Here is a 25,764-nt window from a genome sequence, read left to right on the forward strand (position 1 = left end):
CATTATCTGGGGCGGCTCAAAGACGAAACGCGCCGCCCCGGCACAGTACTGGGTGGCGGAGCTCCGCAAATCCCGCGGGAAGGGTCCCTGTCGGTGGCCGGAGTGGGGCGTGGCCTGCGGGAAGGGGGCGTGACTTGCCCGCGGGGGTTTCCGCGCCAGGGGCGCGTCGGAGGGGCGCAGGAGGGGCTTCCGCCGCCAGGGGGCGGGGCCGGCGCGCCGAGTGCTCTGACGGCCCCAGCCAGGGAATTTCAATTTGAAACCTAGCGGAGGGAGGAGGCTGGCGCGCTGGCCCGGGGCTGGCTGGGACTGACGCGGGACGGGTCCCCCAGGCCGGTGAGCTCCTGAGGTGCGGCGTTGGGGTAAGGAGGCGATCGGGGCTGCGAAATGGCAGGTTTGGGGCGCGGGTCCCGGCCCGGGCAACTAGTCTCTGCGGATCTGCAGGGGCGGCTCGGATTTTTCCTCTAGCTGTACTGGGAAGCTGATCCCGGGCAGGAAGCGGTGGCGGGACAGTCTCTCCCGGAGGCGGGGGAGGGGGACTAGCTTTGGGATTTTCTGCGGCTTCCTCTTTTCTCTCCCCCCCCCCCCTCCATCAGCGCGACCCTACTGCGCCGCAGGGTCCGCATCCTGTTGCTCCAGGCCGGATTCCGCTCCTCTGCGGTGGTTCTCTCTTCATTCCCCGCAGAGTCTGCAGAGGTGGAGGCGTGGTGAGGACCGTGCCGTCCCTCCCCCGTCCCGGGTGAGGTGGGCTCAGGGTCACGCGTCTGGGCCCCTGGAGCAGCAGCGGAGGAATCCGGCTCCATTCCCCGCGCGGGGACTGCGGGGACTTGGCGCGGCGGCGCTCTTCTGGAGGATGGTTTGGGAAGGGGACACGCGGGCCGGACGCGCGCGCGCGCGGGGATTGCGGGGAGTGGTGAGGGCGGCGCGCCAGCCCCACGCGCGGCGCGGTCGGCCCAGAGTGGGCCGGCGGCAGCCGACAGGGACGCGCGTTCGACCCTTAAAATTCCGACACCCAGCTACCTCACCACAGATGGCTGCTTTTTCTCCTCCTGCGCTGGGGGCGGAGGGTTGGGAGCATTTTTAGGTGAGGTGCAGGGGAAGGACGAGGAGGAGAAAATAAGGAGCCGACGGGATTGAAATTGGCGTCGGAGACGTTGCCCCCAGCAGCCCGACGCCTGTGGTGGACGTTAGTCGGCATACTTCCCAGATGCCAGCCTCCCTTAAGGTCAAGTTCTTTTGGTGAGGTTTGCTGGTATTATAAGGGGAGGGGTCTCTGTGTGGAGGCCTTTCTACAGTCCTCTGGAGAATGCCTTTAATTTCCCTGTCACCACAACAGCTGTCTCCGCGTTTAAGACCCCTGGGTGGGTTGGAGGGAAGGTGGAACCTAGAATGTATTTTCTCGTATGGAATCACATCTTTTCCTAGTTTCTTGAACTTATTGCATATGAAATGGTATGTATGTGCCAGGCGTTTTGTTACTGCTATTTAAGCTTTTCTTTTTTTTTTTTTTTCTTTTCGTGACTTAGTTTTCGTTCATTCTTATTTTTTCAGTCCCTTCTTTATCTCCCTCTCCTGTTTTGTTCTCTCATCAGAATACATTATTTGTGTATTCTTTATGTACAACACTGTATTGAGAATTAGCATTTAGTTACTGTCTTGTCACCTTTCCTCTTGGGCTTAGCACTTGAGGCAAACTGAATCAGTTTTTTTGGCTTGGGAAACTGGGATTTAGAATCCCCAATCTCTGAAGAACTAATAGTGCATAAATTCTTTTCAGTTTCCCTTGGCAGTCTTTTGCTGTAAGAAATCACTGGCTTGCTGTTGCAGTCATGTTGAGATTGCATTGTATTGTCATTGTTGGATTGTGATAAGGGCCAACCAGTCCCTCCAACTTTTAAAGAGCTATGCTGTGTCACCTGTCAGAGCTGGAACAATCATTTCTACAATTTGAAAACCACCTTCAAGTCTCAGATTTCTACTCTTTGGAGGTTATTGGAGAACTGTACAAGTGGTAATGATTTGGAACAATGCTGTGGGTTTAGGGCTAATTTAATCCTATCCTGTCTTCCTCACTTCTTGGGCAGAATTCCCACTGAAGTCAGTAGTGGTCTTGTGTGCAGACTGACTGCTGAGAACAAGAGGCTGCTCATTAAGAGTAATAGGAGGGGACAGTTTCTTTCCTTTTAAAACACCCCTCTTAAAGAAAGACCTAGTCATAACAGTTCTTTATCTGTTACCTCTGTTAGAAGTAGTTTTTCTACTATATGCAAAAAGTCTGGAAAGAAAATGTGTAGATGAATTGAGCCACCAGTGCTCATACTCTTTGAGATCTAAATTGGATGGAGATGGGGGGTTATTTGAAAAGATTAAAAATCACTTACCCTACTAGAATTTCAGTAAAATATTTGCTATTCAGTGTAGAAAACAATATGGAATGTTTTGCAGCAATTAGGTGTGTATATTTTAAAATCTGAAATTTAAGTCCAAAGTAGAAAGAAGCAAATTTGGATATGTAGAGGAAGAATCTGAAGGGATGGGCCCACCAAAAAGTTACTGCAAATAGAAAACAAAGAAATGGAAAGCTCTTGCTGTATTTGGAAACCTAACTTTAATGTAGCTTGCCCACTTACAGACACATTCTTCAGGAGTTAGTGACCTTAAGGGCCCATGGTTAGATGTGAGAACTCTGAGCTTTCCAAGTTAGCTTTGTACTGGTCTGAGTTGGTGAGCTTGTTAGGTTTTTTTGCTTTTTAGCATAATGATCTTGTGGTTTACCCTTTCCAAATTACCAGTTCTAAAGAATTGAGTTTAGAAAACCTAACCAGTGACCAGAATGTAAAAATAGATATTTAAAAATCAGAACCATGTCCACGTGTACTACCCAACACTTGCTTTCAACTAAAAATACTTGCAAAGATGACAAAGCAGTCTTCAACCAAAATATTTATTGGTAAAATTTCTCTGTAATTAGTAATATTGTAGAGTTATGTTTAACATCAAGTTCTGTGCTTAATCACCACTCTCATATTACTGTGGCTAGTGACCTACAATGTTTTTATCTTCGCCATTTTATTTAGAAATGTGGGGTTTCTATTTTACTTTTTTTATTTTTAAATTTTTAAAAAAATATTTATTTTTTAGTTGTAGTTAGACACAATATCTTTATTTATTTATTTTTATGTGGTATTGGGGATCAAACCCAGGGCCTTGTCTGTGCTAGGTGAGCGCTCTACCGCTGAGCCACAACCCCAGCCCTGGGTTTCTATTTTATATAGCGAAATGCTAAATATTGTTGAAAGTTTGATTTGTTTCTGTTTTCATAGGAAAGCATGAGATTTTTTTCTTTGTTTTTTGAATTGAAGTAATCTATTTTAAAGCTGTGTGTGAACTTCTGAAAAATATAAATTGCAAGGATTTTTTAAGAAGGCAATAAAAGTTTATAGGGATCAATGCCACCAAAGAGTTACATTTTGCATTTCTTAAGTCTGTATTGTTTTACTTGGAGAAAACAAAGGAAATGTGCCTACCTTCTCCACCCCACCTTTATTTAGAAACAATTCCAGTGGGCCTGTTTATTTTTTTCAGATTCAGAATTACTGTACCTAACTACTGGTTATCCTTATAGATTTAAAATCCTCAAGTAAAGTTTATGCTGGCTTCAGTAGTCAGCAAATACTAGCCAAACCCTAATTTACTGTTCTCTTATAGAATCTTGGAATCTCAGAGATGAACTGTTAGTAGTCCTCAAATCCACTCAGACCTTGTCCCCTCCCCTCAACACACAAACATTTCTAGTCTCTTTGGAAGACTTGTGTAAACAGAAGATTTGTATATGATTCCCCCAGATTCTAGACATAGCATCCCTTGGGAACACCATGTTTTGGCATAAACCAGCAACTTGATATTGGGAAGATTTCTATCTTTCCTCTGTCTGTACCCCAGACTAAAATCTAAAATGGAGTCAATCCCTTGTTATTAACTATATGGGAATGGCCTTCAAGTTAGCTATTGATAGTATACTTACTTAGAAGTTACCAGTAAGCCAGAAAGGAAAGAAGTTAATCATCTCTTTTATCTAGAAATGATTAAGAGTTATAATTGATTTTTGGGTAGGTTTTCTATAAAGTGTGTATATTTTGTATAAGAGGAGGGACTGTTACCTATATTTGCCAGGTGGGGTACCTATACAATGTTTGTACTTAATAAATATTTGGAGAATTAATCAGACTTTTGAGGTGCTTTTACTAAAGTTGAAAGAGTTGGCTTTACAGAAACTGATTGTAGTTCATGTAGAAATATCACATAGTTAATATAGGTTCTTTTTTTTTTTTTTTTTTAAACCACTAGACATTGTTTCCCCTTGTTTTGTGGTTGACTTGGGATCTGTGTGGGTTTCTTAGATGTGTGCTTTCCATATTTACAAGTGTAGATAATCTGTACATTATTTCCCTGGTTTTGGGGATAGTATTTATCTTAGAATTTAAGTGGGTTTCTGAATTTTCTCATTTTTAAAGTGTTGTCTCTTCTGCCTTGATATAGTGTAGATGTCATGTGCCCTGTTGAATGCCTTCATACCACCTCTATTTTTTTTTTTTCAGATTGAAATCGAGCTAATTTTATACTTATAAAATGGAAACGTGTTTTCATTTCACAGATTCCTTTCATATTGATATGTTTTCACTTTAGCATATTAGTCAAAAAGTCTGAATATATATAGTCTGGGTCCCAAGTAATCTTTATGCTAATATAGAATAAGTTGGGGCATAAGAGTAGTCTTTTCTGAGATCTCAAAGTTTTTTTTTTTTTTTTTTTTTTTAAAGAGAGAGGGGAGAGAGAGAGATTTTTTTTTAATATTTATTTATTTTTTTTAGTTTTCGGTGGACACAACATCTTTGTTTGTATGTGGTGCTGAGGATCGAACCCGGGCAGCACGCATGCCAGGCGAGCGCGATACCACTTGAGCCACATCCCCAGCCCAAAGTTTTTATTTTAGGTAGCCAAGTTGGAATTTTACTCGTATAAGTTTATTGTCAAGGGGATGGTTTAGTTTTTTCCAGGCTGAGAAACAGAAGGTGGCACAGAAAAAGTTTCAAAGTGATTTTTATCATTGTTTATCTGTAGGACCTTATTACCTAGGTCAGGCAGGTAAACCAAATCTTTCACAGTACAATTTAAAAGCCATTTCTTCTTGCTTTGCTCTTATGGCTGCACTGTCAACCTTAGTGAACGGCTTTTCACATATTTTAAAGACTTAATGTTACCTTTCAGTTGCCTTTTCTAGAATAATTTCATTAAAAAAAAAAAAAAAACTTGTCTATATAGGTCTGATTATCAGCAGTCTTTTCCAAGTCCTGAATTCAGGTTTCCAGACCTCTTGATGAGCTTCCAAACTGTACCCATCATCATTATAACAACAGAGTAGAGTTAATTAGTTTACCTTGAGGGCCAGAAGGGAGCTTAGAGATCTTTTAATTCATACTGTTTACCTGAAGTGGAGAGTCGGGTTAGTAGCAAGGTGTTGTGTTGCTCAGGTGGGCCTCAGGGATTCATAAACTGTCTGAGATTATAAATCAAGTGGTGCATTTGTGTGCAAAAGTTTAAGAGATTTGAGAAGGAGAAAGGGAGTATAAGAGATGATTTTGGGAAACAAAAGGCTGCAAATTGCTGATTCTTATTACGAAATCAAAATCTTAAGAGGTATTCTTTTATTCTTTTATTTTTCATGTTACCCTGTTGCACTTTTATCATTAATCTCTCTCTTTCTGATTGTACTTATTTCCATTCAACTGAATTCTTTAGTTGACCTCCTTTACTCAATTATCCTGGTTAAATTGAATTCTGATATAATCTTGGTCACTCATATTCTTACCAGTGAACTTAATGTGTTTTTATTTTCTCACAAATTTCTTTGAGGGGATCAGTAATAAGTCTATACTAATTTAGTGCTGGTTAGGCTACTTAGGCGAGTGACTTTGAGCAAAGTATGTCTCAAAGCTTTCTTTCCTTTAATAAGGGGTTAAAAATAATCTATTTGATAGACCTATATGAGGATTAAGTAGCTAATACTTATAAAATGCTTCATGTAGTTCCTGGCATCTGTGAAAATTGTTAGGTTAAGAAAAAACTTAGTGAGTTGCTTGTGAATATGTGGTTAGCACATATTTTACAGTGGTCAGGAACAATTATCTGTGTGGAAATAGTCTTTTTTGATAGGAGATTGGAATTTCCTATGGTGAAAACAAGTTAAAACCACTTTTATTTTATTATTATTATTATTTTTGTTGGTGCTGGAGATCAAATCCAGGGCCTTTTAAAAAAAAAATATATATTTATTTTAGTTGTAAATGGACTTTTATTTTATTTATATGTGGTACTGAGACTCCAACCCAGGGCCTCACACGTGCTAGGTAAGTGCTCTACCACTGAGCCACAACCCCAGCCCCATATCCAAGGCCTTTTATGTGGTAGGTAAGCACTCTACCAGTGAGCTACTATCATATTCCTAAAACCACTTTTTAATTATTTCAGCATAGACTCTTTTTTTTTTTAAAGAGAGAGGGAGAGAGAGAATTTTTTAATATTTATTTTATTTTTTTAGTTTTTGGCAGATACAACATGTTTGTTTGTATGTGGTGCTGAGGCTTGAACCCCGGCCTCCTGCATGCCAGGCGAGCGCGCTACCGCTTGAGCCATATCCCCAGCCCCTCACATAGACTCTTTAGAATTTTTGAATTTTTAGAAAATTCTTACTTAATAAACCCTGTTCATTTTTTTGGTTAATGTCCAAAAGGTGGTAAATCTATGAGAATCTAGTTTGCAGAACACGGGGAGAACATAGTTTTTTTTTTTTGTTATGTTGCCAGAAGTAACTTGATTTTGAGTGTGAAATATGTGTGCATATAATGTATTATAATTTCCCCTCTCTATAACTGACTGCAGTGAGCTTGCTGAGATAAGGCTAATAGTGGAATTTTTATTGACAATGTTTAACCTTTTGCATATGGCCTTAAAGTGAAACCTTTATAAATTCAGTATACTTCTTATTGTGTATGAAATATACCTGAAGACATATTTTCCCCCAGTGTAGTGTTTTAATTTTAAACTGACTGCCAAAATTAAGAAATAAGAGGTTTTCCATAAATATTTTAGGCTGAAAATATTGGAGGATTGTGGCAATACTGAAAATATTGGAGGATGCTCCTCAGTTGGAAAAACCATCTGTTAGAGATCAGTAGTTCCATACCATTTTGTATGGATAATCCTTTCCCTATATTGTCTCAGTTCCTCCTGTTGTTTTTTTTTTTTCATCTTATCTCTAGACCCCTTCATTCATTTGCATTATCTAGCTGGCTTTTTTAGAGTATTGAGTTTGTGCTTTTACTAAATGTCAATTGACAGAAAAAGGCCTACATGTGTATGACCTTAAAGTGGGTGTTACTGGCAAGTAGGACTTTTCTACCTTTTGAACCAGCAGTTATTTCCTGCCTTTCCCTTTGTGAAGAATGACCTTTGTGTCACAGTTGGAGTCATAGTTTTTGGAACCAATTAATCAGTGTCCAGCATGCATTAGGCCCATAGTAACATGTGGAAAGTGTGGTTCATTCATTACCTACTGGTCTTAAACATATTTGTTGGTTCTCTAAAGCCCAGGTTTAGTCTCCCACAGCTCAGAGCTGTATTTTATTTGTATGTTATTTGGCTTTTTAAAAAGATTTTTTCTCATTTCTTCATTTAATATTTTATTATGTATCAGTCTATCAATTTTAACTGAGAAACTAAAAGAACTTTATTTGGGGTCCTAAGAGTTACAATTTAGGAGACATAGGTTTAGATAGCTCTAAATCAGTATTTGGAAGAAGGCAATGGGAACTTATATGAGCAAACACTGCCAATTTATTAAATGTTGAGAAAGAATGGGGCAATGTGACTGACAGAAGATCAAAGAATATATATACTTAGTAATGTTCATCAAATAAGAGTTTGATAACCTCTTGATACACTTCTTGAGTCTCTGGGCACAGTGTAATTATGTGGTCTTCTTGTCATTCAGATTCCTGCTGTCAAAAGGTGGAGATGACTAGAGTTCACATTGTAGGCAGCAGCTGGAGACTGCCTAAGTCCTACTTCCTTCATGCCTCCATTTTAAAAGCCTTTCAGTGTTGCTCTCAGCATGAGGTTCCTTTCATTTTCATCCTCTTTAAGATAAGAACTGTTTTGTAAACATAAGTGGATTCATGCTAAAATTTCCTTAATATCATCAATTATCTGTTAGTAATAAGATCTTTGATTGTCTCAGGTGTCAATTTTTAGAAAAGTTTGTTTGAATCAAGAGCCAGTTGAGATCTCTACATTATAATTCATTGATGGATCTTTTACAGTAATGAGATTTGATTGCCTCTTCATCTCTTATTTTTCCTTATAATTCATTTGTTGAAGAAACTTAATTGATTATTCTATATGGTTTCCCACAGTTTGAATTTTGCTGATTTCAACATTGTAGTGTAGTTAACCTATTCTGTCATTTCTTTAGATCCATAATTGAATCTAATTTTTTATGATTATGATTTAGAGGCTTGATCTAATTTTTCCCCTCCTTTTCTTCCTCCGTATAAGTTTGTTCCATAGATGTAGGCCTCTGTTTGACACTTCTCCTTGGTTCGCCTGTATCCTTTAGGCTTGTGTTGCTGTTACCAAGTGCTTTGCCTAATCTATCCTGGATAAATGTATTTTATGCTCTTGGTTGGCTTTGTTCTAGATTCCATCTTAAGTAATCAAGTAAGATCAGAAGTATTGATAATCAATAAACATGTTTAAAAAAAAAGGAAAATGATTGTATTGTATTGGAGCATAGACTATAAGTCCCCAGTATAATTGGTACTTTAGGCATATTAATATTGCTCATCCTTTTTCCAGTAATACCTTGGGTAATTTGGTATGACTTTCATTTTACATATGAAAAATTGAACTTAAAAATTGAATGAGTTGCTCAAGGGCACTCAGCTTGTGTGTGGCTAAAACGTTTGTCTTCTGGAGCCAGTTATTATTAATTATTTGAGGCTGTTACTCAGAACTTGAAGTTTTGAGGAACCTATTAACCTCTATAGCATCTAACATTTCGGTAGAAGACAGACTTCCTTTTCTGGCTGGTTTTCTGTCTCCTAGTTTCTTTTGTAAAGGAGTGATTTTGAAGCAGATCTGAGTACTACTTTTAGTTTTGTGATTCCCCACCCCACCTTGATTCGTTGCTGGGAATTGAATGTGGACCCTTCTACATGATTAAGCTTACATTCTACCACTGATACATCCACAGCAATTGTGTGATTCTTGGGCTGCTGTGTAGCTGCCTTTGTGGAATTCCCTTTGCTTCTCTTCCCAGGTTCCATGTCTTCTGGACTCCATGTCCTGTTCTTGGTTTAATTCTAATCATGAGCACTTTCGGTAGTTGTCCAGGGAAGTTTAAATGGGAAGTCAGTTTCTTTAAGAACTCCTGTATCTTGAAATGTCTTTTTCCATTCTCAGTTTGATTGTTTTTATAGTTTGGGTGTATATAGAAATGTTTGTGATTGCTTTTCCTCCTAATTTTGAAGGTTTTTTTTGTAGCCTTTTGAAGGTTATTTCCAGCAGTCTTACCTTAGCCCACAGAAGTACCTGAAATTTACAATTCCTAAGGCTCTTGAGAATTCTTGAATAATCACCTTATTTCTTATAGGCTCCCACCAAAACAGGAACTCACATTTTAGTATCCTGCTCTGCTAAGTCAGTTATTTTGTACATCTGCTTTCCATCTTCTAAAATTTTTTTTGGCATATCTTATCTGCTGGTCTGTTCCTTCCCCTACCTCCCCCATCCCTTTTTTTTGGGATTTGTACTTTTTTTTTTAATTCCTTTACTATCATTCTAGTGTTGTGTAGGGAGGGAACAGAAATTAACTCAATTTCAGTCCACTGGATTCAGGGTTTTAAACTGATTAAAAATCAAATTCTCTAGATTATTGTGGTACTTATTTTTGGTAAGAACTATCACTGTACTAACGTTGTACTTTTCCCATGCCTCTTGCTGCCTTCAGTTATTTATAAAAAACAGGCAGAAAAATCAGGTGATTGAGTCAGTATTTAGGATGGATCTGAGTGGATGACTGCTGTGTCATTGAAATAGAAAGTGTTTTCTGGGCTGTGGGTGTGGCACAGGGGTAGAATGCTTGCCTAGTGTGTATAAGGCCCTGGATTTAATCTCCAGTACCTCCAGAAAAAAAAAAAAAAAAAAGCTTTCTAGGAGGAGTTCAATAAATGTTTCTTTTTATTCTGTGATATTTCAAGGATTAGATCAGTATAAACTTGTAAATATTATATGTTTGAGCTACACTTAAAAATACATAAAAACAGATTTGTCAAATATGTGCTTATCAAAAGTGGCAGTTTTATTTTAGACTTTAGTCAATATCTTTTTTTTTTTTTTTTTTAAAGAGAGAGAAAGACTTTTGATTTTTTTTTTTTAAGAGAGAGTGAGAGAGGGGAGAGAGAGAGAGAGAGAATTTTTTTTTTTTTCTAATATTTATTTCTTAGTTTTCGGCGGACACAACATCTTTGTTGGTATGTGGTGCTGGGGATCGAACCCGGCCAGACGAGCGCGCTACCACCTGAGCCACATTCCCAGCTCCTTTAGTCAATATCTTAACTTTGTCTTAAAACTGTCACATGGTTGCCATACATAAGTTTGAATATCCTTTTTTTTTTTTTTTTGATACCAAGGATTGAACCCAGGGGCGCTTAACCACTGAGCCACATCCCCGGCTCCTATAAGTTTGTATATTCTTTAAATATGATTTGGGGATTAGAGTAACCTTTGAATTCACAGACTTTGTTAAATACTGTTACAGTGAAAATTTCCATTATTAAAAAAGGTGTAAATAAATTATGAAAGTGTGGGACCTTACACTAATATGAGTATAGATGTTTTGTGTATGGATTTTGGGGAAGTTCAAACAAAATGGAGATTCCAAATAAGATAGTGAGTTATTAATGGCTGTGTGATCTGAGGAAGCTCCAGGAAAATCTTATGGCTTTGAGTTCTTATGATTGGTATTAACTAAGTTACCCCTGGGTTTTTAGAGATTTATAAATTCAAGTCCTCTCCTCATTAGTGTAGAAAGTATTGTTAGTGATAGATAAGAACAGTATTTCCCTAAAATGTGGTGATATGTGAAATGATTGTATTACATAGATGAATCTTTTTCTTTTTCTTTAAGTACTGGGGATCAAACCCAGGTGCCTTATATGTTAGTCAAGTGCTCTACCATGAAGCTATACCCTCATCCCTTTTTATTTTTTATTTTTGGTACCAGGGATTGAACTCAGGAATGCTTAACCACTGAGCCACATCCCCACCCCTCTAAAAATTAAAAAAAAAAATTTTTTTTTAGAATCTTGCTAAGTTGGTGAGGCTGGCTTTGAACTCATGATCCTCCTGCCTCAGCCTAAGCTGCTGGGATTACAGGCAGTATGCTACCATGCCTGGCCCTTTATATTTTTTGAGAAAGTCTTACTAAGTTGCTATAGATCCTCCTGCCTCAACCTCCCAAGTAACTGAGACTATAGGCATGTATCCCCTACATCTGGATTAATGTTTTTCTTTTAATCTTTAAATATATGTCAGTATTTATCAGAAAAATAAACAAGCATCTCAAAAATATCAATTCATTGATATTTCTTAGCCTGAGACTAAAGTGGATATTTTAAAGTGATTTGATTTAAAGATGTGTTTTTAATAATTAATACAATTGAAGCCAGATTTAAAATTAGGTAGTCAGTGTAGTTAGGTAAATCAGGTCTAATATCGAGTGAAATCTAAAATGGAGGCCATGTTGAGAATGAATTCCCAGAAAAGTTGAGCAACTCTCTGAATGTTAATGAAGTCCAGGAAACAGACCTCAACAGATTTGAAGATAGCTCATCCCAAAGAGATGTTAATGAACAGCAAACTTAAAGATGCTGACTTCGAAGTGCCCAGATTACTTCTTTGGCCCACCTGTGTCTCACCCCTCGGGGGCCTTCCCACCTACTTTCCATCACCAAAAACTATAAAATGGAGAGACAACCGCACTTCCACGGATTCCACCTCTTGGGTCCCCTTCTTCCTCCGGGAGAAGTCTTTTCTGTTGTCCTTTAATAAACTTCTAATTTCTACTTTGACCTTGCCTCGGTGTGCTTCTCTGGTGTTATTCTTCAACATTGGGGAAGCAAGGACTGGTCAACAGCGGTAACAACAATGACTGAATGGATTTGGCAAAAATTATAAAAGTGGGTAGGTGAATAAAGTTGGTAAACATTGGTAGTTTGTAAATACTATTTGTTTAATCATGGTGCTTTTACACATTTTTTTCTTTTTAGATAATAGTATAAAACTGGGCTGACTGTGTCATAAGCTTCTTGTATTTTTTTCCTCCAAATACAGATATTGAACTGAGGTCCTTTCACATGATAGGAAGTACTCTGTCACTATTCTATTTTCTCAACTCTCTTTACTTTTTGAGATAGGGTCTCCTTAAGTTCTATAAGTTGCTGAGGCTGGTTTCGAACCTGATCCTTCTGCCTTAGCTTCCTGGCCCTTTAGTAGGTATATATACACTATTGCACCTCATCATTGGCCTAAACTTCTATTTTCTTCCTATTATTTATTTATTTTTGAATTTTAGATAGTTTTTATTTGTGAACTTAAAAAACATCCCCCCCAACAGAAATTCTCAAGGCATTTTGACATTTTATGTTTAAAACAATTTGTACCATAGGTCTGACAGCTAAGAAGAAAAGGAAGTTAAATGGTTAAAGGTACCCAAAGTCATTCAGTAGTTAGTAATGGAACTTTGGGCATAGCCAAGGTCTCCTTGTATCCAGAGTTGCTTCTGTTACACTGTGCTTTTTAGTTGTTAGTGGAGTAGCCAATTGAAGTTTTCTTAGAACTCAGGAAGTCTGCCAAATTTTGCAGCTAAAGGGATGTTCCTGTAGCTTTTATATATTTGTATCTCAAGCCCTGAAGGTAGAAAGAGCTGGTTCTTCCAAAAATAGTTCAATAAATATGTCAACATTTTGAAATACTATTGAGAAAACAAGGAAGTGGAAGTCCTATGGGATTATTGGAAAATGATGCCAAATGCTTTCACCAGTATTTAGAAAGCAAATGTGGCAGTGGTTGTATGCCAGACAATGGTTCATGGCCTTGGTTTTTAAAGCCCATTTTTTTTTTTTCCTTACTTATACCCAGTGCACTGTTTAATTGCTTCTAGATTTTGGTAGAAAAGCTGCTAAATGAACATCTTCCTTGAAAATTTTCCATTTAATCCACTCTTAAGGAGAAAAGGAAAACTTTTCTCACTTAATAAAGTGGATAAGAAGTGTGTGTATGAAAGGTTGAAGTGTCACATAACGACTAGGGTCTGTTGACTGACAAAGAAATAGAGTTTATCTGTGTGCTTGTAACCAAAACAGTTTTTGAATTGTGGCCATTAGAATCAACATCAGTAAAGTCTGCATCTTAATTTCCTTAATCCCAAGACTGTCTGTTTTAAATTATGTGCATATTGGAATGTTTTATTGGAATGTGAAAGCATTCATCTGTTCCCTGAGCCCCTCCCCCACTTGAAAACAGAAAAATAGAGTTATGCTGAAGATATTAACTTTCACAGCTCTGCAATGAAGAGCAATAGATGTGGGCTGCATGTGTAGTGCAGATGTGGCTGTGACCTAATTGACACCAGTTCACTTTCATGCTCCTTGCTGCAAGCTTGGGTTGAAAGACTTAAGGGGTGGATCTAGAACATTCTGTTGGTCTGTGATCTGTATTTTACTTGCTTTGTGCAGTACACAGGAAAACAGTGAAGGATAATGTGACTTTTTTTTTTTTTTTTTTTTGTATTTTTTTTTTTATTTTTTTTTTATTTTTTTTATTTTTTTTTTATTGGTCGTTCATAACATTACATAGTTCTTAATACATCATATTACATGGTTGATTCACATGGATTATGAACTCCCGCTTTTACCCCGTATACAAATTGCTGTATCACATCAGTTTCCCTTCCATTGATTGACATATTGCCTTTCTAGTGTCTGATGTATTCTGCTGTCTGTCCTATTCTCTACTAACCCCCCTCCCCTCCCCTCGCCTCCCCTCCCCTCCCCTTTTCTCTCTCTACCCCTTCTACTGTAAATCATTTCTTCCATTTGTATTATCTTGTCTTACCCCTCCTTTCCTCTTATATGACATTTTTTATAACCCTGAGGATCGCCTTCCATTTCCATGCACTTTCCCTTCTCACTCCCTTTCCCTCCCACCTCTCATCCCTGTTTAATGTAAATCTTCTTCTCAAGCTCTTCGTCCCTACCCTGTCCTTGTTCACTCTCCTTATATCAAAGGAGTCATTTGGAATTTGTTTTTTAAAGATTGACTAGCTTCACTTAGCATAATCTGCTCTAATGCCATCCATTTCCCTCCAAATTCTATGATTTTGTCATTTTTTAATGCAGAGTAATACTCCATAGTATATAAATGCCACATTTTTTTTATCCATTCATCTATTGAAGGGCATCTAGGCTGGTTCCACAGTCTTGCTATCGTGAATTGAGCTGCTATGAACATCGATGTAGCAGTGTCCCTGTAGCATGCTCTTGTTAGGGCTTTAGGGAATAGACCGAGAAGGGGAATAGCTGGGTCGAATGGTGGTTCCATTCCCAGCTTTCCAAGAAATCTCCATACTGCTTTCCAAATTGGCTGCACCAATTTGCAGTCCCACCAGCAATGAACAAGAGTGCCCTTTTCCCCGCATCCTCTCCAGCACTTATTGTTGTTTGACTTCCTAATGGCTGCCAGTCTTACTGGAGTGAGATGGTATCTTAGGGTAGTTTTGATTTGCATTTCTCTGACTACTAGCGATGGTGAGCATTTTTTCATGTACTTGTTGATTGATTGTATGTCCTCCTCTGAGAAGTGTCTGTTCAGGTCCTTGGCCCATTTATTGATTGGGTTATTTGTTATCTTATTGTCTAATTTTTTGAGTTCTTTGTATATTCTGGTTATTAGGGCTCTATCTGAAGTGTGTGGAGTAAAGATTTGTTCCCAGGATGTAGGCTCCCTGTTTATCTCTCTTATTGTTTCTTTTGCTGAGAAAAAACTTTTTAGTTTGAGTAAGTCCCATTTGTTGATTCTATTTGTTAACTCTAGCGCTATGGGTGTCCTATTGAGGAATTTGGAGCCCGATCCCACCGCGTGTAGATCATAACCAACTTTTTCTTCTATCAGATGCCATGTCTCTGATTTAATATCAAGCTCCTTGATCCATTTTGAGTTAACTTTTGTGCACGGCGAGAGATAGGGATTGAGATTCATTTTGGTACAAATGGATTTCCAGTTTTCCCAGCACCATTTGTTGAAGATGCTATCCTTCCTCCATTGCATGCTTTTAGCCCCTTTATCAAAAATAAGATAGTTGTAGTTTTGTGGATTGGTTACTGTGTCCTCTATTCTGTACCATTGGTCCACCCGCCTGTTTTGGTACCAGTACCATGCTGTTTTTGTTACTATTGCTCTGTAGTATAGTTTGAAGTCTGGTATCGCTATACCGCCTGATTCACACTTCCTGCTTAGTATTGTTTTTGCTATTCTGGGTCTCTTATTGTTCCATATGAATTTCATGATTCTTTTATCGATTTCTACAAGATATGCTGTTGGGATTTTGATTGGCATTGCATTGAACTTATATAGGACTTTTGGTAATATCGCCATTTTAATGATGTTAGTTCTGCCTATCCATGAGCAGGGTATATTTTTCCATCTTCTAAGGTCTTCTTCTATGTCTTTCTTTAGGGTTCTGTAATTTTCATTGTATAAATCTTTCACCTCTTTTGTTAGGTTGATTCCCAAGTATTTTATTTTTTGGGGGGATATTGTGAATGGAGTAGTTGTCCTCATTTCCGTTTCAGAGGCTCTGTCGCTGATATACAGGAATGCCTTTGATTTATGCGTGTTGATCTTATATCCTGCCACTTTGCTGAATTCATTTATTAGCTCTAATAGCTTCTTTGTAGACCCTTTTGGGTCTGCTAGGTATAGAATCATATCATCTGCAAATAGTGATAATTTAAGTTCTTCTTTTCCTATTTTTATGCCTTTAATTTCTTTCGTCTGCCTAATTGCTCTGGCCAGTATTTCGAGGACTATGTTGAACAGAAGTGGTGAGAGAGGGCATCCCTGTCTTGTACCAGATCTTAGAGGGAATGCCTTCAATTTTTCTCCATTCAGAATGATGCTGGCCTGTGGCTTATCATAGATTGCTTTTACAATGTTGAGGTATGATCCAGTTATCCCTAATTTTTCTAGAGTTTTGAACATAAAGGGATGCTGTACTTTGTCGAAAGCTTTTTCTGCATCTATCGATATGATCATATGGTTCTTATTTTTAAGTCTATTGATGTGGTGGATAACATTTATTGTTTTCCGTATATTGAACCAACCTTGCATACCAGGGATGAATCCTACTTGATCATGGTGTATAATTTTTTTGATATGTATTTGAATCCGATTCGCCAGAATTTTATTGAGGATTTTTGCATCAAGGTTCATTAGAGATATTGGTCTGTAGTTTTCTTTCTTTGAAGTGTCTTTGTCTGGTTTCGGAATCAGGGTGATGTTGGCCTCGTAGAACGAATTTGGAAGTTCTCCCTCCTTTTCTATTTCCTGAAATAGCTTGAAAAGTATTGGTGTTAGTTCCTCTTTAAAGGTTTTGTAAAACTCTGCTGTATATCCATCCGGTCCTGGGCTTTTCTTAGTTGGTAGTCTTTTGATGGTTTCTTCTATTTCCTCTATTGTTATTGGTCTGTTTAGGTTGTCTATATCCTCCTGGCTCAATCTAGGCAGATCATAAGACTCAAGGAATTTATCTATGCCTTCACTATCTTCTATTTTATTGGAGTATAAGGATTCAAAGTAGTTTCTGATTATCTTCTGTATTTCTGAAGTGTCTGTTGTGATATTGCCTTTTTCATCCCGTATGCTAGTAATTTGGGTTCTCTCTCTTCTTCTCTTCGTTAGCATGGCTAAGGGTCTGTCAATTTTATTTATTTTTTCAAAGAACCAGCTTTTAGTTTTGTCAATTTTTTCAATTGTTTCTTTTGTTTCAATTTCATTAACTTCAGCTCTGATTTTAATTATTTCTTGCCTTCTACTTCTTTTGCTGTTGTTTTGCTCTTCTTTTTCTAGGATTTTGAGATGAAGTATGAGATCATTTATTTGTTGGTTTTTTCTTTTTTTGAGGAATGAACTCCAAGCAATGAATTTTCCTCTTAGGACTGCTTTCAATGTGTCCCATAGATTCCGATATGTTGTGTCTGTGTTTTCATTTAACTCTAGGAATTTTTTAATTTCCTCCTTGATGTCTTCTAAAACCCATTGATCACTCAGCAACCTATTGTTCATTCTCCAGGTGATGTTTGATTTTTCCTTTCTTCTTTTATCATTGATTTTCAGTTTCATTCCATTATGATCAGACAAGATGCATGGTATTATCTCTACCTCTTTGTATTGTCTAAGAGTTGCCCTGTGACATAGTATATGGTCTATTTTTGAGAAGGTTCCATGTGCTGCTGAGAAAAAAGTGTAGCTACTTGATGTTGGGTGGTATAGTCTATATATGTCAATTAAGTCTAGGTTGTTAATTGTGTTATTGAGTTCTATAGTTTCCTTATTTAACTTTTGTTTGGAAGATCTGTCCAGTGGTGAGAGAGGTGTGTTGAAGTCTCCCATGATTACTGTATGGTGGTCTATTAGACTCTTGAACTTGAGAAGAGTTTGCTTGATGAACATGGCTGCTCCATTATTTGGGGCATATATATTTATGATTGTTATGTCTTGTTGGTGTATGGTTCCCTTGAGCAGTATGAAGTGTCCTTCTTTATCCCTTTTGATTAGCTTTGGCTTGAAATCTATTTTATTAGATATGAGTATGGACACTCCTGCTTGTTTCCGTGGTCCATATGAGTGATATGATTTTTCCCAACCTTTCACCTTCAGTCTATGTACATCTTTTCCTATCAAATGCGTCTCCTGTAGACAGCATATTGTTGGGTCTTGTTTTGTGATCCATTCTACTAGCCTGTGTCTCTTAATTGGTGAGTTTAAGCCATTAACATTTAGGGTTATTATTGAGATATGGTTTGTTCTTCTATCCATATTTGTTTATTGATGTTACTAAACCTGATTTGTTATCCTCTTTGACTACTTTCCCCCCTTTACTGTCCTACCTCCCATTGTTGGTTATCAATGTTATTTTCCATTTCCTCTTCCTGTAATGTTTTGCCAAGGATTTTTTGAAGAGATGGTTTTCTAGCTGCGAATTCTTTTAACTTTTGTTTATCGTGGAAGGTTTTAATTTCATCTTCTAACCTGAAGCTTAATTTCGCCGGATACAAGATTCTTGGTTGGAATCCATTTTCTTTAAGCGTTTGAAATATGTTATTCCAGGATCTTCTAGCTTTTAGAGTCTGTGTTGAGAGATCAGCTGTTATTCTGATTGGTTTACCCCTAAATGTAATCTGCTTCCTTTCCCTTGTAGCTTTTAAAATTCTCTCCTTGTTCTGTATGTTGGACATCTTCATTATAATGTGTCTTGGTGTGGATCTCTTATGATTTTGCACATTCGGCGTCCTGTAGGCTTCTAGGATTTGGGATTCTGTCTCATTCTTCAAGTCTGGGAAGTTTTCTTGTATTATTTCACTGAATAGATTGCTGAATCCTTTGGTTTGGAGCTCTGTGCCTTCCTGTATCCCAATGACTCTTAAGTTAGGTCTTTTGATATTATCCCATAGCTCTTGAATGTTCTGCTCATGGTTTCTTAGTAGACTTGCTGAGCTATCTATGTTCTTTTCAAGTTGAAATACTCTGTCTTCATTATCTGATGTTCTATCTTCTAAGTGATCCACTCTGCTGGTAGTATTCTCAATTGAGTTTTTAAGTTGGTTTATTGTTTCCTGCATTCCTAGTATTTCTATTTGTTTGTTTTTTATTACCTCTATCTCCCTGTGAAATTGATCTTTAACTTCCTGGATTTGTTTGTCAATGTGATCTTTCATTGTCTGATTTTGCTGTCTCATGTCTTCCTTGAGACTCCAGATCATCTGAAGCATGTATGTCCTGAGCTCTCTATCTGACATTCCATCTGTTGCAGCTATTACCTCTTCTAAAGTTGAGTTGACCTGCATTGCCTGTGGTCCTTTCTTTCCTTGTCGTTTCATACTGCTGGCGTTTCTTCCTGCTTGGTGAAATTGTTGTGTCTTTGATATTTTCCCCCTCTATTTATTTATATTGCTCTTGTATAGTTGAAAAATCACCCTTGCAGGGCAGGTAGTGGCTGTGATCCTCCTCCAATTAGTGTGATCCGTCTACCATGCTGGCAGGCCCTAGGTCTGCTTTGCTGGTCGGTCAAAGGTCTACCTACCCAGCAGGCGCCAGGGGCACCTGTGTCACTCCATAGGTTGCTGGGCCTAACCTCCCGATGGGTTGCAGGTTCGCCTCGCTTGCAGGCACTGGGGGAGAGGCCGGTTCCGCCCCTCAGCAGGCTTTGGGCCCGCTCTGCTGGTGTTCACAGTCCCCCGCCTACCTGCAGACACTGGGGGAGGGGACGGGCCTAGCCCTCAGCCGTCAGCCGCCGGACCTGTCCTAGTGGGTCCGGTCCGCGTTCCCCGCCGGCACGTGTAGCTGCAGTCCCTTGGCTGGTTGCTGGGCCTGACCCGCCCGCCCGTGGCTTGCAGGTGCGCCTCGCTTGCAGGCACTGGGGGAGGGGCCGGTTCCGCCCCTCAGCAGGCTTTCGGCCGGCTCTGCTGCTGTTCTCAGTCCCTCCTACCTGCAGACACTGGGGGAGGGGACGGGCCTAGCCCTCAGCTGTCCGCCGCCGGACCTGTCCTAGTGGGTCCGGTCTGCGTTCCCCGCCGGCGCGTGAAGCTGCAGTCCCTTGGCTGGTTGCTGGGCCTGACCCGCCCGCCCGTGGCTTGCAGGTGCGCCTCGCTTGCAGGCACTGGGGGAGGGGCCGGTTCCACCCCTCAGCAGGCTTTGGGCTGGCTCTGCTGCTGTTCTCAGTCCCTCCTACCTGCAGACACTGGGGGAGGGGACGGGCCTAGCCCTCAGCCGTCCGCCGCCGGACCTGTCCTAGTGGGTCCGGTCCGCGTTCCCCGCCGGCGCGTGTAGCTGCAGTCCCTTGGCTGGTTGCTGGGCCTGACCCGCCAGCCCGTGGCTTGCAGGTGCGCCTCGCTTGCAGGCACTGGGGTAGGGGCCGGTTCCGCCCCTCAGCAGGCTTTGGGCTAGCTCTGCTGCTGTTCTCAGTCCCTCCTACCTGCAGACACTGGGGGAGGGGACGGGCCTAGCCCTCAGCTGTCCGCCGCCGGACCTGTCCTAGTGGGTCCGGTCCGCGTTCCCCGCCGGCGTGTGTAGCTGCAGTCCCTTGGCTGGTTGCTGGGCCTGACCCGCCCGCCCGTGGCTTGCAGGTGCGCCTCGCTTGCAGGCACTGGGGGAGGGGCCGGTTCCGCCCCTCAGCAGGCTTTGGGCTGGCTCTGCTGCTGTTCTCAGTCCCTCCTACCTGCAGACACTGGGGGAGGGGACGGGCCTAGCCCTCAGCCGTCCGCCGCCTGACCTGTCCTAGTGGGTCCGGTCCGCGTTCCCCGCCGGCGCGTGTAGCTGCAGTCCCTTGGCTGGTTGCTGGGCCTGACCCGCCCGCCCGTGGCTTGCAGGTGCGCCTCGCTTGCAGGCACTGGGGGAGGGGCCGGTTCCGCCCCTCAGCAGGCTTTGGGCTGGCTCTGCTGCTGTTCTCAGTCCCTCTTACCTGCAGACACTGGGGGAGGGGACGGGCCTAGCCCTCAGCTGTCCGCCGCGGGACCTGTCCTAGTGGGTCCGGTCCGCGTTCCCCGCCGGCGCGTGTAGCTGCAGTCCCTTGGCTGGTTGCTGGGCCTGACCCGCCCGCCCGTGGCTTGCAGGTGCGCCTCGCTTGCAGGCACTGGTGGAGGGGCCGGTTCCGCCCCTCAGCAGGCTTTGGGCTGGCTCTGCTGCTGTTCTCAGTCCCTCCTACCTGCAGACACTGGGGGAGGGGACGGGCCTAGCCCTCAGCCGTCCGCCGCCGGACCTGTCCTAGTGGGTCCGGTCCGCGTTCCCCGCCGGCGCGTGTAGCTGCAGTCCCTTGGCTGGTTGCCGCGCCCGCGCCCGCGGCAGAGACGGCCGCGCAGGTCCTCGGCGGCGGCGCGACACGGGCGGCCAGAGCCCGCCGGCCTCCCGCGGGCCCCGCGACGCTCACCGGCGGCCGCCTGACTTTTTTTTTTTTAAGGGCCTTATTTTTTTGTTGTTAAATCTTTTGAAGCCACATTTTTATTCTGATTATCTATTGATTTTTTTTTTTTGAAGAAAGAGTATATGCTTTTTGGTTATCAAAGAAATTGTTTTTTTCCCCCAACTTTTATTATGGAAAATTCAGCATATATTTGTAAGTAGAATACTACTATAATGAGCCTCATGTACCCTCTCTTGACTTTAACAATTTGCAGTACGTAGCCTGTTTTATTCCATATGTTTTTCTCTTCCATTCCTTGACTTCTCCCATTACCTATTGTACTATAATTTTATGGCACTGGGGATTGAACCAGGGGTACTTTATCATTGAGCTATATCCCCAGTCATTTTTTAAAAAAAATTAAAATTTGATACAGGGTTCCTCTTAAATTGTTGAGGCTGGTCTTGAACCTGCGTTCCTCCTGTTTCTGGGATTACAAGCATATGCCCCTGCACCCAGCCTTACCCCTCATATTTTGAAGCAAATTCTATACATTGTGTAATTTATTTTGTAAATAAATGAGCTCTCCTTCCACCTTTTTTTCATATACTTCTTGGTTTCCCAAATAAAGTTCATGTTCCAAACTGATTTTGTAGAATAACAAAGTAGTTCTTTTATAACATTTCAATTGTCATGCATTTGGAATAAATATCTAAATTCTGTTTTGAGAATTAAAAGCATTTTTGTCCAAATGCAGTTTTGTGGATATAGGGAATACTTTATCCAGTGTTAAAAATAAAAACAATAACAAAAAATTCTAACAATCACTAAACCAGAACTGAACTGATCTCACAATTTTAGTATGTTCTGAAGATAATGATTATGTATATAATTTTTCCCCCAGGGCTCCTGCCTGCTTATACTGTATTGTAATGTTATTAGTTTTTTTTTTCTTTTTTATTCTTCTGTTCTTCCTTTACATGATATGGTTCAATGGCAGTATGTTAGAACTAGACCAAGTGCAATTTTTATTTTTTAGTTGACTAAATTTTAATGAGATCACATAATTATTATAACTGTGTAGGGTGCTGTCTGTATGGTTCTGTCTGGCAGTGTAGAGGGTAAGGTACATACCTTAAACACTGATCATGTACTAGTTAAGAAGTCATTATATAAATTGATGGCCTTTTATACTCACAGCTGACAATCACTTAAAAGTTGAAATGCTTTTCCTAATTAACAGGCAGGATTTTTGTTTTGGAAATAGATTATATTTTAATTAATATTTTCAGTTACATATAATTATTCAATACTTTTGTAAAGGCACTGAATTAAAAAATAATGATAATAATAGATACCATTTCTTGATATTTGTTATGTGGTAGACACAGTTCTATGAGGACTTCTGTATATACTTAGTCATTTAAACCTTGTGGTAATTGTGTGATAAGTACTGTTAACTCAAGGAATCTTTAAGAAAATGGAGACACTAAAAGTTTCAGTAACTTGTTCAAGTTATTCAGCTAATTAATGACTGATCAGGGCTGTCTGGTTCCAGAACCTACAGTGTGACTCCTGTCTGTATTGTCTCTGGGAATATGTAAACTACCTTCAAACCCTGTTTCTATTTGCATTCTCCTCTGCAGAAGTAACTGTTTTGAAGGAGAGCCGTTAGTGTATAATTTGATCACTGGTGATGGTTTTGATTGAGAAACTTGAAAGCCATTGATGAGATTCTACTTATGTTCTTTTACTGGCTTTAGTAATAAAAGGAGAAGGGGAAAAATGGAAGCATGTAGAGAGTAGGGTCATTACCAGTAATGTCTCCCCTCCTCCTTTAAGATGGAATGTTGAATCCATTTGGAATGTTGACAGATCACAAAGAAGTTGCTGAAGGTAGTAAGTAGTACCATTGAGTGGTTAAAATCTGTATCTCCAGTTGAGTACCTTGGTGTGGGCAGGTGTATTATTAGAACTTAGGCGACCATTGGTCAAAACTGTAGAGTATAGATTTTTCTCAAGAGTTTATCCTGAGGCCTTTAGTGACCAGATTTTTAACAGGTACCTGATACTGTATGTTCTCCCCTTTTTCTTGAAAAGAGTAGATGATAGAAAGAAAATTGTCCTAGCCCTAAGTCCCAGTCCACAGTCCACATTCCGCTAATTACTAATCATAATATTGGGCAAGAGACATTGCTTCTTATGTCTGTTTTATCTTACGAGGTTCAGATGCTCTGAAATAAGTTCTGATTCATATAAGATGTCTGACTTACTGATTTGCCTTTGTTTGTGGAGAAAGTGATTTAAAATGCCCTTTCTTTTTATTATTATTATTTTTTATTTGTTTTAATTAGTTATACATGACAGTAGAATGCACTTATATACTTTGATGTATCATACATAGATGGGATATAATTTCTCATTTTTCTGAGTATACATATTGTAGAATCATATTGGTCATACAGTCACATACATACATACAGTAATAATGTCTGTTTCATTCTACTATTTTTCTTATCCCCACATCCCCTGCCTTCCCCTCCTTTCACTTAAAATGCCCTTTCTTATAGAAAAAATAGATGTAGATTTTTTGCAAAACATTCCATACTTTTCATTTTATCTTTATAGCAACTTAAGAAAAAAATATAGTTTAATGGAGGGAGGTTTGTGGTAATGTTTGTTGTTGAAATTTTAACCTTTGTCATTTCCTATTGAACATAATTTTGCCAGTGAGTTTTACAAAAATTTAAATTTATTTTTTCAATTGGTGGGGGAAGCATGTGATTTTGATATATGTATACATTGTGTAATGTTTAAATCATGTTAAACGTATCTGTCTTTTCAAACATATAATTTCCTTTTTCTTCTTTCTTTCTTTTTTAATACTGGGATTTGAACCCGGGGCACTCTAACTCTAAACTGCATCCCCAACCCTTTTTATTGGGTCTTGCTAAGTTGCCCACCATGGCCTGGAACTTGTGATCCTCCTGCTTCAGCCTGCAATTACAGGTATTTGTCCACACGTGGCTTTTCTACTTTCTTTTTTTGGTGTGGGGATTAAACTCAGGGGCATTCAACCACTGAGCCACATCCCCAGCCCAGTTTTGTATTTTATTTGTTGACAAGGTCTCACTGAGTTGTTCAGCATCGCACTTTGGCTGAGTCTGCTTTTGATTTAGGATCCTCCTGTCCCAGCCTCCCAGGCTACTGAGATTATAGGCATGTGCCATAACACCCTGCAGTTTCTATTTCTCATATCAAATATTTCTTAGTTTTTTTGTTATCATGTTTTCCTCGTTACTAGGGATCCAGTTCAGGTGTGTTCTACAACTGAGCTAAGTTTTCAACCCTGTCTATTTTGTATTTTGAGACAGAGCCTAAGTTGCTGAGGCTGACCTTGAATTTGTGATCTACCTGCCTTGGCCTTCTGAGGCCTTCTGAGTTACTAGGATTATAGGCCTGTGCTACTGGGCCCAGCTAGACAATAATTTTTAAGTTTTTCTTTTTTTTTTTTTAAATTAAATGTTTTTCTATTGTGTAGGCACTAACTTCATCATTATTTCCTTTTTTTTTTTTTTTTTTTTTTTTTGGTATTATGGATTGACTTTAGGGGCACTTTACTATTGAGGCATATCCCTAACCCATTTTATTTTTCATTTTGAGATAGGGTCTCCCTAAGTTGTAGAAGTTGTCTCAAACTTGGCGATCCTTCTGCCTCGTCCTCCCGAGTGGTTAGGATTATTGGCATGTACCTCCACATCTGGCATTATTTCCCTCCCCCACAAAAAAAAGTTTGATTTAGAAAGTTTTAACTATGTATATAAAAGTAAGCCAAGTGGTGTATTAACCCCTCACCCCCATGTATTCCTACCACTCCCTTTAACAATTATCAACTCATATTTGGCTTTTAAAAATCTATGTTCCTATTAATTTCTCTTCATACTGCGTTATTTTAATGCAAATCACAAGTATCTCATCATTCTATCTGCATAAACCTCAGTATTTATCCTTAAAGGATAAGACTTGAAAAAAATCACAGTACCATTATTATGTCTAAAAAAATTAACAGTAAGGGCTGGGGATATATCTCAGTGGTAGTGTTTGCCTAGTATGCACATGGCCTTGGGTTCAAACCCTGAAAGAAGACCAAACCCAACCCAAAATAACAGTAAATTTTTAATATTATCATGTTGCATTCTGTTTAATTCCTTGTTGTCCTTGTTTTCTTTCAGGTTTTTGTTGTTGTTGTTGTTGTTTGTTTGTTTGAACCAAGTCCACACATTGTGATTAGTGATAGATCTCCTCAATTTTCTTTAATCTATATGTTCTGTTCTCTTTCTTATATTTCCTTGCAACTTATTTGTTTTTAAGAAATTGGGTTGTTTGTACCATATTGTACCCATAATTTTTTTATTTTGCTGATTTCATGTTTTTTTGTATAGTTTTATCTGTTCCTCCATCCTGTAAATTGGTGG

The 25,764-nt window shown here is 39.7% G+C and overlaps 1 protein-coding gene across 9 annotated transcripts in view; it reads left to right on the plus strand.

Annotated features, from left to right (window-relative positions):
* The first annotated feature begins 258 nt into the window (after positions 1–258).
* The window catches only part of Epb41l2 (erythrocyte membrane protein band 4.1 like 2), a 196,506-nt gene continuing 171,000 nt past the window's right edge, over positions 259–25,764 (plus strand). For 7 of the 9 annotated variants that reach the window (XM_077801974.1, XM_026380655.2, XM_026380689.2 and 4 more), the window contains exon 1: positions 259–359. The gene's annotated coding sequence lies outside the window, so the exon portion shown is untranslated. The remainder of the gene's footprint in view (positions 360–25,764) is intronic. The other 2 variants (XM_026380679.2, XM_026380688.2) reach the window with 2 other exon arrangements.

Source organism: Urocitellus parryii, chromosome 8 (assembly GCF_045843805.1).
Source record: "Urocitellus parryii isolate mUroPar1 chromosome 8, mUroPar1.hap1, whole genome shotgun sequence".
In the NCBI taxonomy this organism is placed as follows: domain Eukaryota; kingdom Metazoa; phylum Chordata; class Mammalia; order Rodentia; family Sciuridae; genus Urocitellus; species Urocitellus parryii.